The following is a 9,728-nucleotide window of genomic DNA, read 5'->3' as shown; positions in this document are numbered from 1 at the left end:
GACGGGTGGCGTATTGACGGGCGAATTTGGAGGTGACGGCGATCAGCTGATAGCCTGCTGTCAGGTGCTGAGAGCTTCTTTGATTCTGAGAGCGTTTCTGAGTCAGGTAGTAGTCGAGAGTGTCTTCCACTACGCCGAAAACGACGTGCCGATCAGCGTTTTGTTTGCTGCTGGCTTCAGCGCGGTACAAAAAGACATAGGGAACAAATGAGATGGATCTTTCGGATGCAGGCGAACGTGGTGACAGCAGTGATGATGATAACACCAATGAAGGGGAACGTTCCTGTGGATGCTGAGTTGTACTGAATGTATACACCGAACCGACTTCAGAGCTCTGAAGCACACAGGGCAGGAGCTGAAGAAACAATAGCGTCGTGCACCACAGGGGAACGTATACAGGGACTTAATAGCCCAGAACAACTAGCTAGCTGTTGCCCAATGCATTGGATGCAAGTGGCAGACCTGCATCGTGCACTGTCTGGAAATGAGTGTTTTAAGAATTGAGATACACAGAATGGTCCAGGCTGGTGAACATGAGCTGATCTGAGTGGAAAGAAGTCAAATCGGGCCTCGGATTGCGGACTGATGCGTAACGTTACGTTAAGTACAGTTTCTCAAGTCTGTGGACTCGTCCTGCTTCCCCAATGGGCACCGTATTGGTGGTGCGTCTCTGGAATATTATTTCGATGCTGTGTGTTCAAGAGCTGTCTGTCTCCTGCCAAAATGTTACAAACTATATTACCAAGGTGCGCCGCTCAGTCGTCGAGAGCCTCAATGCATCAGAGCAGAGTCCGAGGTCGCCAACAGTATACGATGAGAGCGTGCACACATGGCTGAAGCAAGAACGCACTGGAATTACCATTTGTCCGCCAAATTCTTCTATTTTTGACATGTGTGTAGTGGTATTTGATGTGTGGATTGAGTACCAGCTTCAACAGTCCTATTATTTTGCCTTGCATCACGACACGAGTTACTCTGGAGCTGATTTTTCGGCTCCGGCAGTTTCTAGTTATGTGGTTTTGTTGCTTGGTTCCACCTCAAACGAGTCCATGTGTGTGATCAGCTCATCTTTCACACTGATATACACTTGTGGAGAAATACAGGCCAAGATAATGGGTTCTTTTTCAGTGTTTAGGTTGTACTGAAGGGTGGACTGTTTAAATCATCCCGAAACAGACGTTAAAATACTGACCGGCATCTAGAAAATGGTGAATGTAAGGCACTTCCCACCATAGTATCAGCCTGAAACTTTGGGATCTGAAAAACAGATAGTTGTAGGTGACCTTCATGCAAAAAAAACAGTTTTTGCCAGACTGCAGTTAACGTTCCATTTCTACCTTGTCCGCTCACATGTACATGTACATTTACATGTACATGTGCATGCGCATATTGTGTGTGGTGTGTACGTATTGTAGAGTGACCAGTGCCCTGAGGCAGATCATGGTCTACATGTCATGTTCATGTATTACTCACAATTTTATTCAAATAATCTACGTGGAGATAAAAGTTTAATAATAGCAATGAAAAGTATGAATGCCGCAGACATCACCACGCAACATGACAATTTGTTCAAGGTTTGGTTTTGTGTGTTTCCAAAATCGATTTTCACGTTCCGATCATCAGTGGAAATACGGAACTAAAGAGATCAAGGGAAAAACAAAGGTTAAAAATCCAAAGAAGTGTGACACATGACGGGTAACTTGTGGTAAGTTTTACAAAAAGTGAGAACTAAAATAAAGAGTAAGTGTGACAAACGGGCATGAACAGTGCAGAAACAACTCATGAACACGGGGTGCAAACTCACGAAAATAACCTAAGTGCTAAAACATGTTCTTTTTGCTTACACAAATCGGGCTTATGCGTACGAATACAAACAGCTTCAAGGACCTTCAACTGCTGGACATAACGGGCACGACACAGTACAGAGAAGTGGGAATCATCATACACACTCAAACAATCGGGACGAGATAACAAATGCAAATACACAGCTGACTTCTTACGAATTTCACCCTCATCAGCTCCATCACCTTCCCTGCCACCTGACTCCTCCTCGTCCGTTTTATCACCATCACCACCAGCCGTCTCACCGTCATCCGCCTCGTCTTCATCCGCCGCCTCGTCATCACCCGCCTCGTCGTCATCTGTATCCTCGCCGTCATCCGCCTCGTCGTCATCTGTATTCTCGTCATCCGCCGCATCATCACCCAACTCATATTCACCACCAGTCAGTCGTCTGATACCATCCATGTTCTCCTTCCTACGTCTGTCCCGTGTCACTGTCTTTACCTCATCTACGTCCCGAGATTGTGTTCCGTTTTGTCCCCGGCTTCCGGTCTCCTTCGATGCTCCGCGTGGGCCTTGGCCATTCCTAGCATATATTTCGGTTGAATAATTGGCGGTCGACCTCCGTGGTCTCTGGACCCACGGATCAAGCGCCGGAGGGTGCTGCGGTGTCCGCACAGCCGGATACTGTGTCAAAGAAATGGGCTCAATGTCTGTGATTGGCGGTACTGTTGTTGTTGCCGACTCCTCCCAAACCCCAGCCACCAACGGCACTGGTGGTGGCTCCGGTGGCGGCAAGGGCAACGGTGGAGAAGGCACATTCGGTTGGCTTAGTGATCCACCACTCTTCCTCTGCACCGTGTGTTCGACTTGCTCTGGTTGTGTCGGTGGTAGAGGGAGCGGGTTCTTGCGTGGTCTTCCCCGCTTCGGGCGCTTCGCTTTTGCTGCGTCCGGCAGCATGTGAAGTGGTACATGCTGCTTGATACGTGCGCTCAGGTGTTGAAGGGTCTTCCTTCAACACCTGAGCGCACGTATCAAGCAGCATGTACCACTTCACATGCTGCCGGACGCAGCAAAAGCGAAGCGCCCGAAGCGGGGAAGACCACGCAAGAACCCGCTCCCTCTACCACCGACACAACCAGAGCAAGTCGAACACACGGTGCAGAGGAAGAGTGGTGGATCACTAAGCCAACCGAATGTGCCTTCTCCACCGTTGCCCTTGCCGCCACCGGAGCCACCACCAGTGCCGTTGGTGGCTGGGGTTTGGGAGGAGTCGGCAACAACAACAGTACCGCCAATCACAGACATTGAGCCCATTTCTTTGACACAGTATCCGGCTGTGCGGACACCGCAGCACCCTCCGGCGCTTGATCCGTGGGTCCAGAGACCACGGAGGTCGACCGCCAATTATTCAACCGAAATATATGCTAGGAATGGCCAAGGCCCACGCGGAGCATCGAAGGAGACCGGAAGCCGGGGACAAAACGGAACACAATCTCGGGACGTAGATGAGGTAAAGACAGTGACACGGGACAGACGTAGGAAGGAGAACATGGATGGTATCAGACGACTGACTGGTGGTGAATATGAGTTGGGTGATGATGCGGCGGATGACGAGAATACAGATGACGACGAGGCGGATGACGGCGAGGATACAGATGACGACGAGGCGGGTGATGACGAGGCGGCGGATGAAGACGAGGCGGATGACGGTGAGACGGCTGGTGGTGATGGTGATAAAACGGACGAGGAGGAGTCAGGTGGCAGGGAAGGTGATGGAGCTGATGAGGGTGAAATTCGTAAGAAGTCAGCTGTGTATTTGCATTTGTTATCTCGTCCCGATTGTTTGAGTGTGTATGATGATTCCCACTTCTCTGTACTGTGTCGTGCCCGTTATGTCCAGCAGTTGAAGGTCCTTGAAGCTGTTTGTATTCGTACGCATAAGCCCGATTTGTGTAAGCAAAAAGAACATGTTTTAGCACTTAGGTTATTTTCGTGAGTTTGCACCCCGTGTTCATGAGTTGTTTCTGCACTGTTCATGCCCGTTTGTCACACTTACTCTTTATTTTAGTTCTCACTTTTTGTAAAACTTACCACAAGTTACCCGTCATGTGTCACACTTCTTTGGATTTTTAACCTTTGTTTTTCCCTTGATCTCTTTAGTTCCGTATTTCCACTGATGATCGGAACGTGAAAATCGATTTTGGAAACACACAAAACCAAACCTTGAACAAATTGTCATGTTGCGTGGTGATGTCTGCGGCATTCATACTTTTCATTGCTATCACAATTTTATTGATAGTTTTTAAACGTTATGTGTAGCAACATTGCAATGTCGCAAGAATGCAGCGATGCTTCACCTTCAATTCTCTGAATCTCTGGAACGACTTGCCCCCAAGCCTGGCGCAGGCTGAGTCCCCATCCAATGTCACGTCTCTCCAGTTTCTTCAGCTGTCAAGATACTGTGTTACTGTTAGTGAGCGTCACTGCTCCCATTGTACAGGCTGTGCCATGTGTACCATGTGTACAGGTCCTACCAACCCAGATCATCTAGACAGTATCCTAGGCATAGCTCATAGAGCTCCGTCGAAACTTGATTCTTCCGTTCTTGATCTTGTCAGTTTCAAGTATCAGGCATTGTACATGATTGTACTTCTCTTTTCCCTGTCACCATGGTCACGTCAATGACCACGCAATAATACTGTGTGGTGGACCTGGAGGCACATGGCATGCTGTTGATCAGCTGACATGTCACGTAATGACTCAGAAACATGAATACATGTACTGCAGAATACTTGCTGCCGTGGTGAAATAATAATAATAATAATTATTATTATTATGTATTCATATTTTGATAGGGCAATCCCCACAGACTCAAGGTCTTCTTACGGGGTACCCTAAGAATGAAAGTAATGCATGGCGAAATATTAGTCGCACAGCTACATGTACATGTACAGTCCTGTATATTGTGTGACAATGCAGCACAAATCTGTACTGATGTGTTGCCAGAGAATCGCGCTGTTCCTCTACCAAGGCTATGCTCTATACCCTCAACATCTTTCTCCTCTTATAATCACGTTGAGCTATGTGCAGCAGTTGACTCGAGTTGATTAAGTCACCCCTTTTTCTCGCGCTATTGAAATGTTGTACCCCCATCACCTCTGCCCACTTCTCTCAAGACCCTCCGACTCCGTATACATATATATTCTAGTGATTGTTAGCCTTGGTCATATGCTACTGTCTGATGAGTGTTTACACACGAAAATCGGAGTAACAGCCGACAGAGACTTGTTTGCTTCATTGCTGTGTAATATTTGTATATGGATGTACATGTACATGTAGATAGTACATGCGCATGTATACTCTATGAACTTTTGATAATACAAGTATATGACTGTATGCACAAGTAAGTCGCAGGTTAGGAAAGATCCAAGAGGGGGGAAGGAAAGCTGCCAACGTTGGAAAGTTGCTGGTTTGCACAAGTAAGTGGTTGTTTTTATGTGGTAATGTTGTTCAGAAGAGGTTGGTGCGACTTCGGCGATATTTGGGGAAATGCGTGTTGCTCCCTACGTGGGAGCCTGCTCTATTCCTGCTAGGCAGGGCGGGTAATGCTGTCATTATAGTCCCTTTTTTCCAGGTGGCATAATGCTGGCATTAACACCATTTCGCATGCAAAATTGGCATTACAAGCATAATTGCCGGTCGACAACGGTGTTATGTATGAAGCTGGCTAGGTTCAGTTCCGAAAATCGTGCATCTGAACCCGTCCGGCTTCGTCCGGAGACTTGACGTTGCAAATCAATCTTCTCAGTGGATTGTTTCAGACAACATGCTCACTGCTGTTTAAGTTTTTTTTCTTGTACGCTTTGGCCTTGATCCAAGACGGCCTTCTTAAATCGACTTTTCCAACTTTCAAACTGGCATTATGGAGTAGTGTGAGCATTATACAAGTGGCATTATATCCTCATATTATGAGCATTACCTTTAGCATTATCGCAGCAAATTTTTTTTATTTTTTTATTTTTATTGAAAAACCACAAACCTTCAGACATGTGAATGTGCACATTGTATACAGTGTACATACGTATGTATCGAGAAGGCAGCACGGAAACGGCAGTGGTGGTGAGGCCTGGGCAGCTCGTCCGACCGTGGGTCTCGGAGTCAACACTGGGCAGACGCACCGGAGGGGGTATAATAACTACATGTATAGCATAACCCGCCCATGCCTAATTCCTGCCGACTTGTGACAATTCAAGTCCGTAGTGCTGTACATTCCTATATTTAGTAACTCAATATTTTATACCGGTTTTGTGGATTATGCAAACTGGTTCTAGACAGTAGTTTTGCCTTGTTTGTTCTAGTGCAGTCACGCACACGTAACGTAACATGCAGGTTGTTCTATGATCTAGTGCAGTCATGCACACGTAACGTAACATGCAGGTACTAGGTTGGTTCTAGTGCAGTCACGCACACGTAACGTAACATGCAGGTTGGTTCTCATGCCACTGTGATGGTGATGTTGTTTGCCTCACTGCTTCCTCTCCCCTCGCCTAGCTCTCACCGAAGCCATTCAGCACAGGTGAAGCTGTGGGTCAAGCACACAGCTGCTACACTTCTACGCCTGAATGATTTTAACACGAGTAATAAAAATTAATGGCTGCGTTTGGAGTTTAGGGACAATTGTGAACGTTCATTCCTCACAGTACGTCAGGGTACATGTACATGTATGTACAGGGGCGTCGGAAGGTATTTTAGTGTGGTACGGTCAGCCATCTGAAGTACAATTTACTCGAGGGGGAGTGGTGGCGGAGCCGAAAAGTTTGGAATTTTAGATCCCAGATCAGTGTATTTTGTTGTTCACGGGGTATCTGGGGCAAAAAGTGGTACGGTCAATACCGTAGTGACCGTACCGTGTGCGACGCCCCTGATATGATGTACTAAACTCTCTAGAGAGTATGGAGTAGAGAGTATGGAGTAGAGAGTATTAGTCGCTTGGGCACTTTCAATTTTCAAAAGTCCTGTGTACATTTGAGTCCAACATTTCTAGCGCTATCCTAGCTGATAGAGTGGGTCTCTAGGAGTGTTTTGGCACTAGGGTGCCATCTCGGAGCTGGGGCATAAGGGAGCGGCGAGTGGAATACTGCGTGTCCAATTTCCTGTACAATTTAGATCATGTAACCATGGTAACGGCGCTGACTCATTCAAAGACTGGCAGAATTTACGTCGTATTGTCGACTTTCCGAGTTGCCTATGTGACTGTAAAGTACACCAGGCACGCAGATACATTGAATGTTTGATGATAGGATGATGTGGACTGTATAGACCTCTTCAGGTTCCTGAAATATCATACTATTTTTGGTTCAAAGCTAGCTACACACTAGAGCACAATCAGGTATGTACAGTAGAAAGTTACTCCTGTGATTAGTTTATACTATTGCAGAGTTCCATTACTAGATTCAAAGTTCCATAATGTGTGCCAGGATTTTATAGTTTGGTAGTATGAGTCCGTGATGATGCCCGAGCACTCAGTGTGGCATGACAAATCGGCAAATCACGAAGTACAGTTGGAAACCGCCTTACTGCCATCAAACAATCATCTCGTTATAACACAATCAAGCCTGTCTACCTCAGATAACCAAGTGTCTTAGTACACTGTTCTTGATATCATAGGTGTCCTCAGTCATCGGACATTTGGTGATTATAAAAAGTACACAGCAAATGTTTAAAACCGGCACCTAAGAAATCACGGGATGGCCCACGCCTGTTATTAAAAATACACCAAAATGATAAGAATTCTCAAGGCAGAGACCAATGCGCAGCAACACGTACACATACAGTGTTTGCATTTGAGCTGCAATTGCAGCAGTTGGCACTGAGTGTCAGTAACACTCTGTTAACAAGTTACGGCCGCGAGATACATGTATATAGCAAGCTTCTCAGCCAAACTTGTCTCGATCTCCATCAATTTCGTGTTGTTGATGCAATGACCGAACCGGCTGAGCAAGGAAACCAGCCTCTCACATCGTGTCAGGTGACGGACGGTGACAGCTAGAGAAATGTGCTTGGTTGGACACACACGACCGGCGGACGCACAAAATATGACATCCTGTGCTAGAGACTGGACGCGACAGTGTGTTCTGAGATGTTGCCGGTTGTGCAATTCAGCCGGAAGTTCCTTCCCTGTGTACATTAGAAACACACAAGCCATAACAATGAGTTAATAAGACCTCCACAATATTGACTTTCTGATATCCAACATCATGCAAAACTACTTTTGTATTACATATTCACTTTTCTGCTACGTATTTCCGATTATTACACGTGCACAGACTACACACACTGTACATACGTCACTGCACAATCGGAGTGTGCTCGTTTTTCTCACATTTCTACGGTCCACTATGTGCACGTTATGTACACATCTTCTGACATGGACAGCACAATGTCTGTGCAATCAGATGCTACCACTGCAGTTGGGAAAAGTCCCAGGCAAAACCTGCCAGGGGGTGGGGGGGGGGCAGAGGAAGGGGAGGGCATACAAGTCAAACACTAAGATCCACAATGAGAAGATTATAGTGAGTGGCTAGGGTAGATGCTTACCAGTAATAAGAAGACATAGGAACTTGTAGAGGTCACCAGGAATTGGAGTTGCCTCAGCTTGGAGGCTCTCGGCAGTCGGCACGGCAGCGCCACGTGTTTCCAGTGGCTGTATGGTGTGGCGCAAATGGAGTGCTGTGTGACGCATCTCAAGCTCAGCAATGGCTTGCACACCAACACGACTATGGTCTGCCATATCCTCAATGTCAAGTTCCTGACCGTCTTTATCCTCTGTAGGTCCTACAAGGCTCTTGGCACACACGGATAGAAGCAAGGCCTTGGGGACCGCAGAGGAAATCACAAATTCCCCGGCAGTTGGTCGGCTTGGACAGCTGAAGAACAAGATCTGTTCCTGGAAATAATCAACTAGCAGCTGTTTCAGAGCAAATAAACGCCACCTGGGTGGGTCGTTGACGCCAATGGAAGACAGGAGGGTGGCATACTTCCGGCGCATGCTGGCCATGCTCACACAAGCACCGACGTCTACCTTACTTTGAGATAGGACAAGTGTCTGCACGGACATGGTCAGCTGGGCAAATGCTGCACCGAAGCTGTCAGTATGACCCAGGGACGGTGCTGTAGTGGACACTGTGGGCTTCGTCAGGCCTTCGAGTGTCCTCTTGTGAGTGTAGTTGGCCAGGCACGAGCGGTGATACTTGATTTCCCTGGCGATTGCATCTCCACCAGACACCTCCCTCAAGACCCGCGAGTCACTGCGAATTGTTGCAGCATTGACGATGTTATTGCTCGCACTGAACGATATGCATTGGGTCAGTGGCTCCTTTTCCCCACTTCTTCTTTTTGACAGGTGCTGGCAGAATAGGCACAAATTTAAATCTGTCTGGCTCCCACTGGAACGGGTCCGCTTTTTGGGGGGCTCAACATCTCTTTGCTCAGGCTCGCTGTCATCATCATCATCATCACCTTCACAGCCTTCGTCGCCACCAACACTAGGCAACAGCCTCGACGGGCCGGACAGACTCAGCAACGGCTGTCTTCTTCAAAGTCTTTTTGTTTGTGTACCACTTGTAGCAGGCTTTGTGGTATAGAACTTCGCCGCAAGTTTCTCTATCAAGATTTCCGATCGACATCCAAGTGTCATCTCTCTTCGTCTCAGCTGCATTCCATAGGGTAGTCCAGGTAGTCTCCGTCAAGCGCTTGAGAGGCTGATGAGCAGGAAAATTCGGGTTGTGACAAATGCATTTCACTCCTTCACCTGAAGCTTTCGCCAAGGAAACAGTTTCCAGCCCCAAATCGTCTGCCATGTCGAACAAGACAACTAACAACAGGAATCATAAACACTTGCACCTTCTTATCTGCCATCTACCTGTCTAGGTTGTCGGACAGAT

The sequence above is a fragment of the Sycon ciliatum genome, chromosome 12 (genome assembly GCF_964019385.1).
Source record: "Sycon ciliatum chromosome 12, ocSycCili1.1, whole genome shotgun sequence".
Classification (NCBI taxonomy): domain Eukaryota; kingdom Metazoa; phylum Porifera; class Calcarea; order Leucosolenida; family Sycettidae; genus Sycon; species Sycon ciliatum.
Note: the sequence above shows the minus strand (reverse complement) of the source record.